This window comes from Vanellus vanellus (genome assembly GCF_965231255.1).
Source record: "Vanellus vanellus genome assembly, chromosome: 2".
Lineage (NCBI taxonomy): Eukaryota > Metazoa > Chordata > Aves > Charadriiformes > Charadriidae > Vanellus > Vanellus vanellus.
Genome location: NC_138906.1, coordinates 123,689,164 through 123,709,288, shown reverse-complemented (window position 1 = coordinate 123,709,288; position 20,125 = coordinate 123,689,164). Strand labels below are relative to the sequence as shown.

Genomic DNA, 20,125 nt, shown 5'->3' with positions numbered 1-20,125 from the left:
TCCAGAAAAATGGGATTAACTCAAGGATGTAAAGACAGATTCCAGTATCTGTGGCAATGGGAAAAATAGCTAAAATCTTGTATCTTGATTTTTTTAAGTCCTTAAGAATCTAAACATATAATATATATTTAGAGTACATAATATACAATATATAAATCTAAAAAAGTTTTGCTCTTTCTGGCACTGGTGAAGCAGATAAAGAGTTCTTGGGCTCCCCTTGTGTGAGCAGAATGGATTACTTGTCGTCAATTACAGATGTACAAACCTATGAAGGCTGTAAGGCTATAGTTTGTGGAAATGTCCTGTGAACCTCTGATTAGATAAGGTGCTCACATGACAGCTGAAGATAACATTGAAGGGTGTAGCATCACTTCATTTGTACTGCACAGATCACCCCATGTGTTCCGAGTCATAAACCAAAAGCCAAAAATATTTGAGTGTCTTCATCTCTCATTTTCACCTAATCAATCCCAACCATCCAGTTTTCCCAGGTGGTATATAAGAGTTACTTTTCCACAGATCCACACTGCAATAATCATCCCTCGGTGCCAATCTCTGCTGAAAGGAAAAAAGCGGTCAGGTGGTCCCAACGACATTATCACAGCCAGGTGATCATGAATCTCTGAGGAGCATGTTTTAAGCCTCCTCCAAGCTGCTGAGGGGCAGATCCCCTTTAGTTTCTTATAAGTCAGTCTTTCAACCATCCTCATCTACAAGGTGGAGGAACAGCACACCATCACTTCACACTCTTCCACACGTATTTTGACCGACAGCAATCAGCAATTGCCGTGTTTGGCACAGGTAACACAATCTGGGTATGTTGACAGAATTAGATCCCTTGGGGGAGCGGGCAGGGAAACACTGTTTGGTATTTATTCATGTATCAAAACAGTGAGTGCCGATTTGCTTAACCTACCCAGGTGGCAGTAGCTCTGATCACCAGACTGACAAATATAAAAGCTACCTATATTCTCAGTAAGGATCAAAAGCCTGAACTTGTAAAAGGTCTGTCACAAACCGGGGGGCAACCTTGCATCCTGCCTGCAAAATGGGAAAGCTAAAATGCACTGAAGCTTGAGGGCACTTGCATTGTGGTAATGACCCCATACAAGTAATTAATAGAGCTAAAATTGCAAAATCTGTGCATTTGAAACAAAGGTAGCACAGAGCCAACTGAGCTTTTTGGATCTTGAGTGCTTATAGAGCTGGAAACTAGAAATGGGTCTCTATATAAAGGGAAATGAAGAGTGTCAATGAGGAATTCTTCAGAGCAGGACTGTATTTCAAAGCTGCATAAATACCTTTTACTCCTTCAGTTACAATAACATTGCCACCTGATCACAGCTTGTGAACTTCAAGTTGAAGGAAAACATTCCAGTCCGAGATAAGAGTGACAACTTGTTATCTCATTTAGGTACTCCCTGATACTACACAACTAAGGCAAGTCAGATGGGAGGGGGTTCAAAAGGTTAGCTGTCAAACTTCAACCCCTCAAGTTAACGTCACTTTGTTCTGAAAGTATAGTTTGTATTTGAAGTCTACCAAATCACAAGTTTCTGGGCTGCATTTTTGATCTGCAGTATCCCCTCCAAGAAGCTGCAGTGCAAAGCTCACAGGAATTATTTTTTCTTTACATTGTTCTGGAGACAAGAGCCACAAAACACATTAGACCAGTCCACTAACTTGGAGGCACATGCATCACTTCTGCTCATTAGACAAAAGCTAACTGGGAAGTTTCTAAGTTATTCTACAGTATCAGATTGAATTTAAACTTCCACAACATTCTGCTCCGTAAAGTTTTCCTTCAGCACACTGCCTGTAAGTACTGATTTGGAGGACCACTAAACTAATTTCAGTAGTATACACAATTGAAGTGTAGATACTTCTCTCACTGCCTTTTCTGTTTGCTCTCCAAACTAAGCAAGAGATGTCACCACTTAACCAGAGAAACGGATACTTTGGATGGATTTGCCATTTACACACACACTATTTCCCTTATAGTTGACTACAGTTGTTCTATACTGGCCAATTTTTCACATCTAGAAGACAAAGCCTGTTAACTTAGATTGGGAAACAAAACTCTGGCAGTTTTGGTGTTTGTTTTGGGGTTTTTTGTTTGTTTGGTGGGTTGTTTTTTTTGGGGTTTTTTTTTTTTTTTTTTTTTTTTTGTCCCCCTCTTTCATAAACCTTTCAGTAGAGCAAATCCTGCACAGAAGAACCAGTCTCACTCTTTCCTCTCAGGCACGTGCAATCTGCCCTAGACGACCTAGCCCCTATTCATCTTGCTAGATAAGTTTTCTTCAAACTGTGGCACTTGCTGTAGCGGCAGCCTCCTAGCAGCTGATTTGCTTCAGAGTGACCAGAGTGTCCTTCAGCTGAGCCTTGGAAGAGTGCTCGGCACACCTCCTGTCTTGCATAAACTCACTCTCTGTGCATCCAGGGCTCCCAAGATGGCAACTATCCGATATTTTCATGCACAACCGCTTTAATAAACAGCGCTAGATATAAAATACGTTGCAAAAGGTGAACATGCATTCTGAGGCTCAAAATAAAACTGCAAATGAAATCCCTATTCCCCGAGCGTGCACTGGCTTAACAAAGCCCTTCTCTTTTCAGCAAGATTAGTCAGCTATTGGAAGTCCCTGTAACAAGATATTACTGAACTGAACATGCCCAAGGTGAATCAAAGTAGTAACTTGTGGAACAAATGAGCAGCCGGATAGCGTCCGCAGCTGAAGGATCCAACATCAGCTGAAAGCAGGTCTCTTTCTCACAATCCAATGAGCAGTTTATGTATGCTCGTGGTATAAGTCCAATTTTTCTCCCTTTTTGGTAGTCAGCTTGCTTGTTAACTCACGTAGCAAAAATGCAAGATTCAACCTACGCTTTCCCATAAGATTGATTTCCCTGCAGGGCCTGTCTCAGGATCTGCTGCGCTCCGCTGCGACTCTTACGCCCTTCCATTCCTGGTCAAAACACACCACACCTTCCGCATGAGTCAACAGAGCAGGGCAGCATCTCCCACAGCAAGCTGGGAAGCAGCCGAGAGGAGAGCCCCGCTGCGCTTCTGCAAACACAGTCCTTCACTTCAGCATCGGGTAAGATGCTCAGAGAAATGCAGTCTTGGTCAGAAGTCTTATCAGGAGATTGCAACAAGCTGCACTTGAGCTTGAATTAACCAGATCAGGCAAGGTCACTTCTGGTGAAATATTCCCAGGGACAAATTCTAATTCACCCAGATATTCAGTTAGCATACGCAAGACAGCTGGAAGTCTTTGCAGTGCTCTCAAATGACACTGTTTGGCACCTTATCAGACTAAATGCCTTTTGCCTGTCGAGCGCACAAGCACATCATTTTACTCCAGCGTTATTCTGTTCTCCCTCAGTGTAATGTGTCAGTTTTGAGAAACTGCTGTATCCCAGAGAAGACTGTCAGGGTTCAGGTTTCCTACTCCTTTTTGATGACAAATTGATGTTGAAGGTTAATTTCCAGAATATGAAAATGATTGAGATAATATATTTTGACATACAAGGTGTGTACGGAATAACTCAGCTGAAGCTGTCTCAACTTTAACCAAGTGACACAATGTTACACTGGGAAGTACGCTATTTGTAATCCCAGAAATCCCTGCCTCTCAGTAGAGATACAACCTTCTCTTGTTTGAAGTGCTGTGTTCTTTCTCCTACTATTCCACGTAGGAAAACAGGATGTGCAAGCCAGTGTAACAGTTTTCTGACACTAAGAACTCAATAAATTCAGGAACGCAAGTTCTTTTACAGTTGACTTGTTAATTTGAATAAAGCCACGTGCTTTGGCAGCCCACATCCCAGAAGAGGTGGGCCTGTGTCTCCTTGATACCAACGGAAAGGCATCTGGTAACATGGCGAGAGAACTCAACTCGGAGTTTGTATGTTTGTACACACAGAAAGGTATTTATCTGACTGTTGTGGGGCTTCGCTGTGGGTGCATGCCATGAGGCGAGCTAGGAATGAAACCCCTCTGTGGTCAATGTGATGCAGAAGTGGACAACAGGAGATGCCCAAGCAAAGTACTGGGCTCATGCCAGGGACTCGAAGCAAAAGGCAAGCTCAGCAAGAAGTGAAAATAAACTCTCTTGGGGACAGCACAGAATTTCTTCAGCTTCAGAACCCCCAAAATTAGAGAACTAGAAAAGATAGGAGGGAAGGACCCTACTGCACAGGATACATTGGACACAGAAGGTTTATATTGTTAAAGAGCTTTAATCTCACCCACCAGATCTCTCCCCTGTTGATAAGTGCTTTTTCTTCTAACATGTATTTTTACGTCCTAGCAAAATCAGCTTTGTGGGCTGGAAGCCTCTACCGCCTCACTTATGGTCACATAATAGAAAAGAGTGGGTGGTTCCCCATAAAGCTCAGGCCAGCTCCAGGCCCCGCAGCAGCACTCTGCAGACACAAAGGCTGGTACCCAGCCCCCAGCGATTACTTCCGAGCAGGTTTGCCAGCACCTTCCAGGACCAGCTTGTACACTCCTGGCTATGAGAAAAGCAGAAATACCATCCAGTTTTACCTCAGACATCACCCTGAGCAAACCTTTTCCTGCAATTTCAAGTTTTAGAAGCGAGTTATGAAATGTAAACAGGTCGTCATGAAAAAAAATACATAGATAAACGCCATACTGCACAGCAGGACATATACAGGAAATAAGCCTGTACCACCAATCTTAGTGGATTTAAATGGATGCATTTATGCTACTGCATAACATACACATTTTACTCATGTCTTATTGTGTACCACTGAATTTGACACAACCTGGAATAAGATCTACACGGTCAAAGAGCAGAAGGCAGCACTTTGAATTTCTTGCAGTAGCGCACAGTAAATGCTGAAACAAAGGAGCATCCACTCCTCTGTGCCACATTGTTTTAATGGACAGAACTGTACCAGTAGCCACGCGTTCCTTTCAAAGGAAGACAAGAGATATCACTGCCATTGGTCAGACAAACGTTTCTTGTTGGTCCGTTCCACAGCTACATAATAAGTTCCCTGTCATTCAACAAGCCTGTCGTAGGATTTCTCTGTCTGGTTTTCTAACACGATCACATGTTGCCTGTAGTCCCTGCATCCCAATGAAGGATTATTGCTGCAGCAGAGCTGATACATCATCCTGAAGTCATACTCGGGATGCTAATCCCATCCTTTACCTGATGTGGCCTTCAAGCATCCTAAAAACACACCTCAAAAATCATTGTCTCAAGCCAAGTGACATCTGACTGGAAGTTACATTTCTTTCCTAGTTTGTTATTTAGATCTGATATCTAAGGAGAGTTTTCATTGTATACCACATCCTTTGTGACTCCCCTTCCAGCTTGCACAAAGGAGCTGAACTTCAAGCTTCTTCCTTCTGACGGGAATTGTCTATATGCATGATTGTCAGGTGAACAAAAACTGAAAAAACTCAAGTCTAGAAGACATTGTTTGAACTCAGCAACTTGGTTTTACTTGAACTAAACTAGGGCAGCAAAAACCGGCTGACTTTTTTTGTCTGACAGCACTGCCTTGAGAGAAAAAAAATATTATTTAAGGAAATCCAGCCATTTTAAAGAACCTGCAGTGATTTTTTGGATCTGTAAAACCCTTCTGATTTCAGGATTTCACAATCTAAATAAACGACAGCTGAACAGGGGGCCCAGTGGTGTGGTGATTCATAAAGCCATAAGGCACCCAGCTAAGCAGGGTCAGCGTGGGTCTTCTCAGGGGTACCGGTAAAACTGACTTTGGCTGGCCCAGGAATGTAGAGAAAAACGCACTTCTGTCCCCATCCAGGAGCCAGAAAACTCACTTTCTTGGCGATAGTGGAAGAGATGACGGGAAATAAGGAGAGACACTGAGGACTGCAGGGCCAGCAAGGTTTAAAGGCTGGGCCAAGACTCAGAAGCTGCCGTTGTGACGGGGCCTCTTTCCTTCCACTCTGCCATCCCCGTTCTGGGAACCTCCTTCCACCCAAATACGCTGAGGTTTTGTGCTTGAATCTTCTGATAGCAAAAGTGTTGAAAAGTGAAAGTACTAACAGAATTCCACAGAGTAATACAGTTGTCAGTGTCAGTCTTCGTACACCACCTCAAAGAAATAAGTTACTGAGAGATTGTCATTGGCCATCTGCCTCTTAATTACTCAGCTTGCCACTAAGAAGTCATCGTTGTGGACTTTCTGCATTTAGTACATATGTGGCTCCAAAAATCAAATCGGAAGAGGAAGATGGTGCCCTAAGGCTTGTTGTTTGGCTACCCAAAAGTAGCCTTTTGGAGATTTATCTAAATTTATCAAATATAATAAATAATTGGCCATAAGACAGTTGGTGTCCCTTGACTCCTTTACATTGAATAGCAGGTTAGTGTCAGAATTACCCTGGATAAGTACTTTATTCCATGAATAATGCTTTTCAAGTCACTAAATGACAGAAGTCACTTTAATCCCCGCTTAGAGGAATGGCCAAATTTACAAACATGTTAAGCTATGCAGCAATATCAAAAAGTAAGTAACTCTAGATTATCCACTTGAAAGAAACTTTCTCCCTGGTTCAGAAAACCCATCAAAAAGTATCCAAGAGCAAAGACATTTAAGATTCTCTGCCAGTATTGAATACTTTCCTCTTCCTTTATCTCTCCCATTTATGGTAGCAATACAACAAAGATAATAGCAAATATTTTTTAAGAGTTTGGTCTACATCAGGCACTTAAAATAAATGCAATGCACTTAAAAATACCTACAAACAATCTAACTGCAGCAGGTCAACCTCCCGGAAGAATGGCAGCGGATAAAGCCGAGGGGACTCCCTCACAGGAGATGGCTGTGCTGTCAAACAAGACTCCTCACCACAATCCAGAACAGCCACAATTTGCTACATATCAGTAAAAACACATGGTAAAAAGCAGAGATGACCACACTGCTCAAGTTCAGCATCCTACAAGTATAATATTGACAGGAAAAGCTCCAACCCCCCCCCCCCCCCAGTATTATCAAGGTGGAAAATGTGTCTATTCAAACGCAAGACATTTATTTTCTCATGTTTACTAATCACACAAAGTCAAAATGCTCTGACAGCCTCTCCAACTTGCATCATACCATTTTGCCCAAGAAGCCATCGGTCAGCTTTTTGCCAGCTACGCTAATTGACAGTTTTGCTTACAGCTTGAAAAAGAGAACCCATCAACACCACCAGTTTTGTGGAGACTATTACTTTGGTTATTTTGGTAGCACGTGGTAGTTATACTAGTATACTTTGGAGAACAACTAGTAGACCAGTGACCGTCAAACACTTCCCATGTTTTGTGCACAACAAATAAAAATATTAGTGACTTCTACACCTTCTAAGTTGAAGGCTTGCAAGAGAAAACTTATGGTTCTTCTCCAACCTAGTTATGTACAGATAAAATAATTGGAGGAAAAAGTTAACTTATAAGACACCTGTCTCTGGTTGCTTATTAAGTTTTCAAAGAAGTCTGGATTTTCCTCCATTTTCCCAGAGGCCTGAAAGGAAATCCTAAAAAAATATTATCAAGGTTCATTCCCCTCTCCCCAATTCCTTACAATTCCGCTTTACCGTCACACCAGCAATAAGCCCAGAGCTAGGTAAGCAGTATAATGAGATAGGCACTTTTTATGCTGACCAGCATTCTTGACACATCCATGCTACACACCCTACATTGCTGTGATCACTTTTTGATACAATGCATTTGACTTCAGTTGACGACTATGAAGGATTTCACCCTGTCATCTTGTAAACTGATACAGACCTGTCTACAGAATTATATGAACACCCACGTGCAATACCAAACAAACCTTTACAGCAACTAATCTCATTGAGGGACATCCACAGTAACTCACAAGACCTCCGCTGAACAGAAAAACCTATAAGCAAGTATTTGCATGTATACATAAGGAAACTGTGATACAGTATAAACCAAAAATTATGGCAGGATTCCTGGGTGTATCAAAAAGTTATGACTAAGTCACAGCAGTTGTGCAATAAAGCATAGCATATCTTTTATTTGTATGCTTGAGAAATTAATATTGGTATGACTTACAAACAGCAGCATAATTACAACCACCACACTAACCTTAGTGTTGTGGACAGGTGCTGCAAATTAGGCCTCAAAGTCATCAGTCCTGAAAGCCTGACCACCCTGTGACAAATAGCAACCTCTCCAAACTCTAATAAGTTTGGGGATGTTTCAAGGTTGTTTTTTTTTCCATTTGAGTTAGTGTTACAGGAAAACAAAAGCACAGAGAACAAAACTCCAGTTACACATGGCAGAGAAAATACAGACCTTTGAAATTACAGTAATACTCAGCTCTTTGCCACAGAAATAGTATGTGTAAAAATGAACTAAAATAGTAAAACAGATTCCATGACTTACCTTACCTTGCTGTTTCAAAGATTCATTTAGAGGAACATCCCCACTATGGGAACCTTTACGAGGCCTTGACATAGTAAGATTTTAATTTAAAAAAAAAAATAATAAAACCCTGTTAAATAAAACTTCCAGCTGTCATAGACTGGTAGAAAAGAGCTTCCCCTAGAAAACTTCCTTTTATAAATCTCACCATGGGTGTGGCTAAATGACAAGCTCCACCCTTCATCCCATTTAGAAACCCAGAGAGCCTATAAAAGACTTCTCTGAAGCAAGATAATAATTTTGTTAACTTGTTGTGTGCTCTGTTTAAAAAAAAAAAAAAAGTAGGTAACTAGTTGATAGTTTCCCAAGCTAATGGGAAAAAAGTAAATAAATAAAAATAAAGTTGCCTCTAATATTCGCAGTTCCTGCAACATAGTCTACAAACATTTAGTGGGTGAGCTTGCTCGGTTGTTTGCTTTTCAAAAGCACTGCTGTGACAACCTGAGGGAAGTCTAACAGCTTTCAGTGTTTATTTGTATTAGAGATGCATTGCATGGAAAACCAACTCATCTATGGACTTGCAGCAACTGCCACTTGCATCACCTCTTGATGAGCCTCCATCACCAGTGAAGGCTCTTGTTTTCATCACCTACATCATGAAGATGATGCAAGATGAAAGCCCTTTGCACGCCTTGTTAAATCACACGCGTGCCTTCACTGTGGAGGGACCACCACCAATAAAAACTAGAATCTGTTCTTTTGTCCTCTAATTACTCTACATCTTAAAAAAAAAAAAAAAAAGTCAACTTTATTTTTTCTCGAGGCCTAATTGAAGAGGCTGGGGAGACAGACTAGGATGTTGCCTGCAGAGTTATATAGCGCCTCGGTGCACAATACAAACATATCTAGATGTCTGCACTCTTGTTTCGTACTCAAGCTTTTGTACGATCCCAACTGATAGATTTTGTATTTAAGAACACAAGTCTAAGGAACTATAAGCACAGCGCTTAAGGTGTTTTTTTTTTTTTTCACTGAATAGTTGAGGTTATCCTGGCACTCCTGCGGGAGCTTGGGTGTGAAATCAGAGTTCTTGAGGTATTTGGCAGGAGCTCAACTATGCTTCTATCATCTGGGTTTGCTTTCAAGGGAGTGATTAGGAAATTATGTTCTTGTTAACAAGATCTGTGCAAGTAATGGCTATTATGCCCAACATTTCCTGTATTTAAGCTGAAGTGATTGTTCCATCTTGATATGAAGAGTTGAGGTATTTTCTCGAGAATTAGTGATTTGGGCCAAATCTTAACTTTAGAAAGTCGTACAAGAGGAACATTCATCCCTTTGAACAGTACCAGGCCATTTCTGTCTGCAAATGCTGACTGGTCTTTAAAATATACTGAACATACTGAAAATTGTTCTGTTTTGCCTCAAACCAGGACAATCCACATGGAACTTTTACTATAAAATTAGAATAGAAGCTTAGTGCTGCCTGTGCTCCTCTTCCCCCACCTCCCAGAGTGTCAGATGGAGGAAAAAAGCCGCCTTCATTGCAACAAGAAATTTTGCTTAATAATCTACAGCATTCACTTCTCATTGCTTCTGTACTTCTGCAGGCAAAATAAAGCATCTTTTACTTTAAAATCCATATTTAAAGGACAGATACCCATGTCCCTTTCTGTGGCTGAAAGTCTGTAACCTCATGCTCTACCGTACATGAATGCAAAAAACTCTGCAGCGTTCTCTAAGGGCAATGAAACCATTTCACTCTTTAAAGAAAGTCCGATGATTCTGGGGAAAAAAAGATAACATCTTGGCAAGTTCATAAATTAAACATAGCATGCAGGAGTAAAGAAAGCGGTTCTATTTAAATGCGGAGCTGGGAGAAGTAGAGACGAGCTCATTTTCTTTCCTACTGCGAGGTCCTCTAGCAGAGGGGCGCACCGTGGGCTTCTCTATCTGCTTCAGCAACAACTGACAAAGCAGGTCAGCTCTGTCATCCTTGGCTGGGTTGTCACTTAGTTTGAATTGATGTTTCCCAGGCGTATTGGGGGAGTCCACAGGTGTGGGTGAAAAGAGGAGGAATATCACAGGAGATGGACAAGACCAGAGATTGGGATACGAGTACCGGCGCGTTGTGCTCAGTGCAGCCAACTCTGTACTGATGCACTTCCCAGGCTGCGGCTTGAAACTCTGTTTAGAAATACAGGACTGGGAAGATACCTGAGATGATGCTTTAACTTTTAAAGGATCTGCTGGTTTAGCTGGTAGTAACCATACTACAGTAGTAAACCATTAAATGGTGAAACTGAGTATGGTCTCACCTGTAGCAGCTTGCAAATAAAATCAAGAAAGAACATGCTCAGTGCCTGGGATTCACTCCTAATAAACCCCACGCATAGAAAAAAAAATATCTTATTTTCTGGATATCGCCAACACCTCTTACAAGTACGAGGGCCCACCTGCACTGCCTGCTGGCACTACTTTATTGCTGTCCTAATGGCAAACGCAGCATTATCCAGCTGTAAGAGCGATCATGCTTTCTGTCATCATGCCCAGAGGAAATCGCTAAAGCTTAGCTGACCGCATCATATTTTAGCAGCCGAAACTAGGAGAGGGGAGTACCCAGCTGCAAGCCAGGGGCTGGTAGGTTAGTCCTTACTGAGAAGCCACTTCAGTCCTACCCATCCCTATTGATGTCATCTTGCTTTTGCCAGCTGCTACCATGCAAAGGCAAGCCTTAAAAACATATTTGCATTCCTGAGCAAGGAGGGTCGAAAGAAGTCCTGTAAATCTGCTCGTATTTAGCAAGGCACCAATGTTTAAAGGACAGAATTAATCCGTCTGCTGACACTTCAGTTACAGGGGAAAACTTAGACTGTGCGTTAGTCCTGTTTCGTGCCACAGTCCCCTCCCTTGTTACAGCCGCCTGGACCAAAAGCTCTCGGTTCGATAAAGCAGCGTGTTTGACCCCTGAAGGCAGAGACCGCTTCTCGCTCCTCTTGGTAAGGCGCAGCATTTCCTGGCTCCGCTGCACGGCTGGGGGATGGCTACCCTGTAAATCTCTGCTGTGCCCCTTTCCTGGAGCTTCGCCTTCCCTACGGAACACACCACCGGCCTGGGAAAGGGGAGGCAGATGCCAAAACAGCAGCCGAGACTCCGCCTGGTGAACGGGCGGTTTAGAGGGAGGGTGTAGAAACATCACGGCCGATCACAAGGAGGAACCCACCTGAGCAAGGTATAGAAATACGCAACCCGGCGGTCTCTGTGGCGCAATCGGTTAGCGCGTTCGGCTGTTAACCGAAAGGTTGGTGGTTCGAGCCCACCCAGGGACGGATTTGCCCATTCTCTGTCTGCCAACGGGGGTTGAAAGGGGGTGATCTTTAGGCTCTGTTTCCAACCTCAACCCCAGCTCCTTTAAAAGCCAAAACAATACCCAGGCCTTTAAGGCTAAAAGAAAATGAAGCTACCTCGCTGAATTGCCACCGGCCTCATGGTGGAGTCGGGACTCAGCTCGGGGCATAAAAGACACAACACAGATACAAGAACGTAAAAAACCCTGCTGGGAGGAGCTTGTATCCCAAAGATAAGAGGCAAGGAGGTGCAGAAGGAGCAGCAGTGGATGGGTATGGGTTTTTTGCAGGCACAGAAAAAGTAAGCCCGAAGTGGCTGAAAACCTCGACCTTCTTTGTTTTCTTTACAGCGTTTTTTTGTCATCATCTGGAATCATTTAATCTGCCCTTCAGAAGTCTTCCGAGAGATCAGGCAACCCTGAGCTGCTGTTCAAAACTTCAGCAAACACAGTTTTCCTCTGACATTCCCCCGACTGTTTTCAGGCGCACCTTGCAGCCCTCGCTTCCCCTACAGAAAGGTATATCCCTAGCAAATTTCCTGTGGCTTGCTAACGTGCCGTAAAGATGTTCACAACCAATTGCCAATCTCTACATTTCCTGCCTTTTTTTTTTTTTTTTGGTAAATATTTCTCATTATTATGACTGACATCAAAGCTCATGAGGGAGTTAAAGGGTTAATGGAGTTGAAAAAAATAGAAGGGTAATGACTATAAAAAGTTACTGTAATTAATAATGGCTGCGAACATGGGCTGCAAGAAAAATATGTAAAAGCAGGAAAAAAATAAATGAACACCTTTAAGGTTTAGTCTGTATGGGTTGCACACTTTATTTCTGTCAGGGTTTTTAAATATCCAATTGTTCAGTAATAACTAAATTATTTAGCTTTCCAGCAGACCTGCAGACTAACCTGTGGAAGTGGAACAGAGCTGCATGGGTGGGAGGTCCTACCCTGGCCGCTAACCACTCCAGGGAAACCCCAAAGCACTCAATGCTGTACGAGCATCAAATTTGCTCTGTTGGCGCGGTCTAGTAGTTGGAGTTTAAGCAGTAATCCCGATAAGATAGGAGCTCTCTGCTGCCTCTGTGATTAGCTTAATTACAAGCACAAGTCACCTGTTCTCCTTTTGTGTGTATCAGTCTATTAATACCAACAATGTGCTCATGCCATCTGCTAATGAGCTATTTCCAATTCTACAAAGCAAAGCAGACAATATTGGCAGGTGTTTGGAAACGTGTTTATTTGGCCATTAAATCCACAAGACCTAAATGTTGCCAAACAATATTTGCATTTGCAGGTACTCCTGCAAGACAGTGTCTTCTGAAGTAACATCAGACTTGAAGAACTCAAGATTCTGATGGAAATCAAGAGAGGTATTCATCTATTGCTTCAGTTTTGCCTCTTAGTCTCAGTCTTTGCCTCTGGCTTGCAAATATTCTTGGATTCAGAATCATAAGATGGTCAAGGGATGCCGCATTCCCAGCAAAGATGAGTCATGACATCCAAGGTTAGTTTCAAGTGCCATATTGCAATGAAGCTTCAAGAATATGTTTACTCCCAGCGTTCCTACTTAGTCAGAATATTGTAAAGCCAAACAAAACAGATTGTTTTCCTTTGATAAAACCTGACGTGCTTTGCTTGCAGTGTGATTCAAACTGTCCAAAGAGACTGTTACTACTGTATATTCAAGCCAGTATTAATTGGGACATCAAATGGTTACCAGATCAAAGCCTATTTTAATAAAATTCCTCTGGAAGGAGTAGCCTGAGAAGATATTCACCATTTCACATCAGATGTTGCACAACCAAACCATGCAGTGAAATGAGAGACAGATTTTTCCCTGCTGACTTTAACAATTTAAGATTTACTAGATTAAAACAACTGAGGTGTCTGAAGCTTATAGCTGATAGACCGGGCATGTTGCATCCTTCTTCCCTTCTCACCTGCCAAATCGATGCAAGATTTGTATTTTCTGGCAACTTGTTATTTTTAAGGTGTTTGGCATTGGTAATTAGATCAACCTGAAAGCTTGTCATTTATGTACAAGGTAGATTATCCACTGTTAGGACCCTACTAATGTTATCCCGTAAGGAAAAAGGACTAAACTTGAGTAAATGTTGTACTCAATATCAGGAATTGCCTTGCTGAAGAAATACTACTGGTTCCTTCCCAGAAGTTGAAAAAGTAACACGGTGAGCCATTCTCAGAAGAGACCAGGCTCCTGTAAAGCACTAGAACCTAAACTTTAAATAGGACAAATTTGAAACCTGGGGTCATCCGAGGTTCAGTGGAATGAGGCTGGATGAACACAAAACTCCGCACCAGATGCGGGAGTTTCTGGGACTGAGGAGATGTTCAACCAGGATCATCAAGGCTGTCCCCACAAACTTTGTCATGTTTTCCTCTTCTCTACCTCCTCCTCTTCACCACCATCAGGCATCTCTCCCAGACCACTGTGAAGAACTGTCCCCTCTTTAGGGCAGCAGTTGCTGATCAGATTTGAGCATACTTGCCCCACTTGAAGCCCTGCTCTTGCTACAGGGACTCTGTCAGGCAGCAGGGTTGCTTCCCTTCAGCCTTTTTAAAACACTTTTTGGACACAGCCATAATAAAAATAGCGCAGGGCAGCCCCGCTGCTGGCGGCCGACGCTGGGCAGCACTCCCAGAACAGGCCTGCGCCTTAATCCTGCCTGTCCTGCGCCTGCGTGCTGGGGCTACGCTTCAGCTCATTGGGGACAAATGCAAGGGGAAACTGTTCTGAGATCCAGTTAGATAATAATATGATAAACGCTTGCCCTGACAGCTTTCCTAGAGTATTCTTGTTTTCGGGATCCTTTCCCTGCAGTTCAGGTTTCACATTCTCTGCCCTCTCTCAAGCCCTGCTGCCAGTCCCCTTTTCCCTCACCTGACTTTCCCAAATGCAGATGAGTCACTGCTGCTTCCTTACAGTCCATGACGTGTCTTTTCAAACCCCTTGAAAAAAAAGACCTTGTTTGAGGCTCTCTCCCCACCCACCTTTCCTGCAGACAGACTAAATCTCATAGTTTCCCTTCCCCCACTTAGAGCACCCGTTGCTCTGTCTTTGAGGTCACTGGTCCCAGAAACGGACATCATCGAGACTGTCAGCAGGGGAGGGGGGATCCCCAGCCACTCCACGACAAAAAGGACACAAAAGCCGTACATGGATTTCCCCAAATCACCTCACCTTTTCATGGGTGAGAAATCAAGCCCCACTGAAGCTGCCAGGATTTCACATCAGCAGTTGTAGCTATCCTCAAAGGAGCTAAGCCAAAACAAGGACTTTATACACATATGTGCATAAAAATAAATAAATAAAAAATATATAAAAGTGCTGAAAGGCTCAGGATCTCATTTAAACCTCACCCGACAACACCACGTGCGCCACCGCGCAATGGTTGGTCTTTGGGCCACCAGTGACTCAGAGTGCTGCCGTGGGCACGCTCCCCACCGGGGCTTTCTGCACCAGCGGCAGGTTGCCCTCCCGCGGCTCACGCAACCACCGGCCCGGCCCAGCTCCGCCTGTGACAGCAGCTGACGGTTTTTAACATGATAGAGTATCACTCTCCAGAGGTGCCCGAGGGAAAAATGCATTCCACTCACCTAATTGTGTTAGTTAGTCTAATGTTTCTCCCTCTTCTGGAATCAAGCTATGCTTTTAAAACTTGACTGTATTAAGGTTTCAGCGTTGCGAGGCTTCAGAGAAGAAGGGCCGGGATTAAAGCTGTTTTAAGGTAAATTTGAATGAAAAGTTTTAGCAAAAGTTTTAGTAATTCTGAAGGCGCCCAAATTTTTTTTCCGAAGATTAACCAAGGACGAATTCTTGTGATTATCCATTCGGGAGTAGGGGTGGGTGGGGGGTGGAGAGGGTGTCATTTGCTTTTTAAGTCCTCCAAATATTTGGAGGAACGGTCAGGAAAATAACACAGAAAAATGCCAATTAGCCAAAAGAGACAATGATAAATGGTTGCGAACTCTTGCACTTGTAAGACCTCAAAGAAATATGATTTGAGAGTTTTGTTGTCAGAAAGGGGCCTTAGATTTGGACTATCAGACTAAAACTAAATCAGGCCATTACAAACGAAATCATAGGGCTGAAATAACTATTCCAGCCCCAGACTATCAGGTGGCATCGGCAATTGCCTAGGTTATTTCCAACGTACTTTAGAGAGACTCTGTGTCCTCCTCAGTAAGCTGTCCCCACTGCCCTTGCGGAGAAGCAGCTTCTCCTGCCTGAGGAGCAAAAGTGATGGCACAAGAGTCCCTGTTGCTTCTCAGAGGAAGAGGCACACTGGTAGACTTAACGTTGAAGAACAGGTATCTGGTAAGTGGCCATTTGCCGAAAGCGTTAAATGAGCAGAAGATACCCCGAACCATATTCAGCACCAGGCCTTCTGATACAGTCTGATAGGGCAATTGGCCGTCATACAAACCTGGTATGGCACACCCCACAAAGTGAGGTCATAGAAAAATATCCATATTTTCTTGTCTCTGAAATATCTCCAAAAGGCGTAGGTATCTCAGAGACACCAACCCCACAAGATGTTAACTGCCCCACATCCTGCTGTCCCTGACTCCTTCCCTCTCTTACTAAGCTGATCCTTTTCTCCTTGTGAAGCTGAAGTAGCTCATGGATTCTGTAGCCTGAATTTGAGGTAGACTGAAGGAAACCACACTTGCCCTCAGGAAAAGTAAAATTCGTCAACTGCTAGTCGTTTCTGAAGCCCTTGGTTGCATTTAAATAGATTACATATAGCACCTCTGTTCATTCTGTACCTGCTAGGGATGGTATGAAACTTTACTATTGCAGCAGCAGTACCATAAATCTTGAGTGTTTTAGGAAGATGGAGAGATTCCTGTCACTCAAACACTGCACCCACAGGATACGGCAGTAGGTGAGTTAAGGGGTCATAACCCTCCCATCCTCCACTTTGGGGATGATTTTCACCACGAGGGCTTTACTAACAAGCAGCCATTGAATCTCAGCAGTGGTTGAGGACAACCCTTGCATGAGACAAAGACATTTTGTGCTCTTTATATCTTCTCACTCGTTGGGTGAAGGCCCACCCCACACACCCAGTTGTGTGAGTAAAGACATAAACAAGGATTAAAGCAGGAGTCCTTGTATCTCAGGGAAAAGGGATGGAGGGAGCGTGCGTATGCCAAGGATTTGGAGAGCATTCGGCCCACAACCTGGGCATCCTGATTTGCCAGTGTGTACAGTTGCTCACACCGCTGTTGAATAATAAATATCTCAATATGCCCTTGAGATGGTACTTCTAAATAAGCCCTTCATAGAAGCAATCAGAAACCTGACTAAAAGATTTACCCTGCGATAGCGTTCCTGTAGAAGTTTTTATGCAGTTCATTTGACTTCAAAAGACAGTATCTTTTAAAAGAGCGAGTGCATCTTACAAAATAATCTTTAAGCTGTACGATGCTTTGTTCGAAATACTGTTCTGCTGTTCCACTTCTAAAATGTCATCTCTGTCTCAGCGTTTGTCTTCTCTTAAAACATAGCAAAATTGCTACAGTATTTCTTGTAAAAAGTTTTCACCCTCTTTACCACTTTAGATTTCTCACTATGTTAAGTAACAAGCTTATGTTATTAGCCTCAATTCATTTGCTGCGCAGTTTGGAGCCACAGATAAGCAAATATGCCTTTGGGAAGAAAGTAAAGTACAAAAAGAACTATAACTCACTCACCGTAGAAAGCACCAGAGGGTTGTTTGTTTGAATTACCAGAAGAAGCTGTTTAAAATAAAAAATTGGTGGTAAATTACTTTTTTCTATTTATTTTTTTTTTCCACAATCTCACATGTGCCACCACTGCAAAGGAAGCTTGCAGCTTCAGGTAGTGTGAATATCTGCCCGTACCGCTGCATCCTTCCTCGCAGGAGCTGCCACGCTCGGTCAGTGAATGCAGCATGCTGAATCATCAGGCTTTTAGGTGCATTCTCTGGAATGGGCTGTATTCCTTACGGAGCTTCCCTACCACGCAGCACGCCGAAGGAAAAGCTCCTTTCAAGCCCCTGTTACCAGAAGCTGTTTTGGACGCTCGCAACTCAGGGGTGACGTGCAAACTGGTTATGTAGGGAAGGATTTGACATTCATGCAGTGGTAAGCGCCGTCCTGTTTTTGACACACGGCGTTGGCAGAGCCGGCCAACAACTCCTCTCTCTGGTCCCCAACTATTCGCGGCGACAAAACAAACACGCAAACACGCTACTCCATCCTTAAGTCCCCTAACCACTAATTACTCTCTAGTGATGCTACTCGTCGTTACTACTCCCGAGATTTTTCTGGCTTAACTGCCACGGGATAGCTGACTCGCTGGGTGCAACCCCCCGAGTTGCCCACGGGTGAGCGGATCGCCCCGCGGGGGGACGGGTCGGGGGTTGCGTGGGGCGCCGCCGGCCGGCGGCGCCCCACGCAACCCCCGACCCGTCCCCCCGCGGGGCGATCCGCTCGCCCGCGGCGCACAAAGCCGCCCACGCCCCTCACAGCCGCTCACGCGTGGCGTGGCAAGGCAAAGCCACCCGGCCGCTCCCGGTGCCAGCGTGGCACAACCCCCGCTGCTCGCCTCACCTGCTCCGCTCCCCGCTGCCGCCGCTTTTCCTTTCTCCCGCCCGCCCCGCTGACAGCCCCGGCTTTGTCCGCCCGCCCCGCTCCGCTCCGCTCCGCCCCACGCGGGAGGCGCCACGTAAACCTCCCCGGGCACAGCACAGCACGGCACGGCACTGCCCCCCCCTTCTCCCCCCCCCCCGAGAGAGTGTCCTATTCCTGCCTCGCTGAGAGCACCCCGCCCGGCGGCTTTTCCACGCACAGGGCACCGAGTGCACCAACCCACGTCTGGCTGCATCATTATTATTATTATTATTATTATTATTATTATTATTATTATTATTATTATTATTATTATTTTTTCTCTTTTCTTTTCTCTTTTCTTTTCTTTTCTTTTCTTTTCTTTTCTTTTCTTTTCTTTTCTTTTCTTTTCTTTTCTTTTCTTTTCTTTTATTTTCTTTTCTTTTCTTTTCTTTTCTTTTCTTTTCTTTTCTTTTTCTTTTTTCTTTCCTTTTCTTTTCTTTTTCTTTTTTCATTCCCTCCCTCTCCTCTCCTCTCCTCTTCTCTCCTCTCCTCTCCTCTCCTCTCCTCTCCTCTCCTCTCCTCTCCTCTCCTCTCCCTCTCCCTCTCCCTCTCCCTTCTTCTTCTTTCTCTTTTTCCTCTTTCCTTTTCCTTTCTTTCTTTTTTTCTTTCTTTTTCCTTTTTTCTTTCTTTCTCTTCCTTTTTCTTTTCCTTTTTCTTTTCCTTTCTTTTTTCTTTTTTCTTTTTTCTTTTTTTTTTCTTTGTTTTCCTTTTTCTTTCTTTTTTCTTTTTTCTTTTTTCTTTTTTCTTTTTTCTTTTTTCTTTTTTCTTTTTTCTTTTTCTTTCTTTCTTTCTTTCTTTCTTTCTTTCTTTCTTTCTTTCTTTCTTTCTTTCTTTCTTTCTTTCTTTCTTTCTTTCTTTCTCTTCTTCTTCTTCTTCTCCCTTTCTTTTTTTCTTTTCTACCTTAATCTTTGTCACCTCCCCGCCCACCTTTTCCCCCTGGCCCCGCCGACTTCTGAGGGAGCACAGGCGGCCCCGGTCGCAGCCAGGCCCCCCCGAGCCGCCGGTCCCGGGGCTCCCGCGGGCGGTCGGACGGACAACGCCGGGGCTGGGAGGCGGCTCCAGCATGCTCCCCCTTGGCCGCCTTCCTCCCTCCGTCCCCGGCTTCCTCCCCGCACCCACCCGAGAGCCCGCCCTGCAGAAGGAGACGCCGATTTCCTCAGGCTCCCAGAAATGGCCTCCGGCGGCAGAAGCGTCCCACCTGCTCTGGAAAGCGGAGCGAGCGGAGGAAGCCGTCAGGGCCCTATCTTTAGTTCTTTGCTCCGCAGATGGACTGTTAGTCAAGTCCTGCCCACGTGGAGTCTAGTGGTTTATGTTTTTAAGCTCAGTGTCACGTACCCATAAATGCTACACGGGGAGGTGATCTCTGCGTAGGATGTTTTTTCCTATTTTTGTAATGGTAACTATGAAGTAGGGCTTGGAGGAAAAGAGAAACGGTGCAGAGTCTTCCCCCCCTTTTAATGCAACCTGATATTTCCCCCTCGGCGTTAAGTTAAAGCACATTTAAATGAAGACAAAATTTAAAAAGGGGGGAGGGGGAGGGAGCCCCAAAGCTATGAAATAAATAACTTGAATTTGCTGTAACCCTGTTATTTTAGAGATGGGAAAGCATTATGCATGTTAGCGGAAATAGTGCCGGTCCCTTCTCAGCAGCTCTATGCGAGCTGAGACCCAGCTTCTTCTCCACTGTTTATGTGACCTGTCCTGCTGCGTAGATTCTGGGATCCCACATCCCT

The 20,125-nt window shown here is 43.9% G+C and overlaps 1 protein-coding gene across 1 annotated transcript in view; it reads right to left on the bottom strand.

Moving 5' to 3' along the window:
• Positions 1–18,357, bottom strand: part of MAPRE2 (microtubule associated protein RP/EB family member 2) — a 104,281-nt gene extending 85,924 nt beyond the window's left edge. Inside the window, exons 1-2 of the mRNA XM_082499332.1 lie at positions 18,333–18,357; positions 17,451–17,495 (exon numbers count right to left, since the gene is read on the bottom strand). The gene's annotated coding sequence lies outside the window, so the exon portion shown is untranslated. The remainder of the gene's footprint in view (positions 1–17,450; positions 17,496–18,332) is intronic.
• Positions 18,358–20,125: the final 1,768 nt, after the last annotated feature.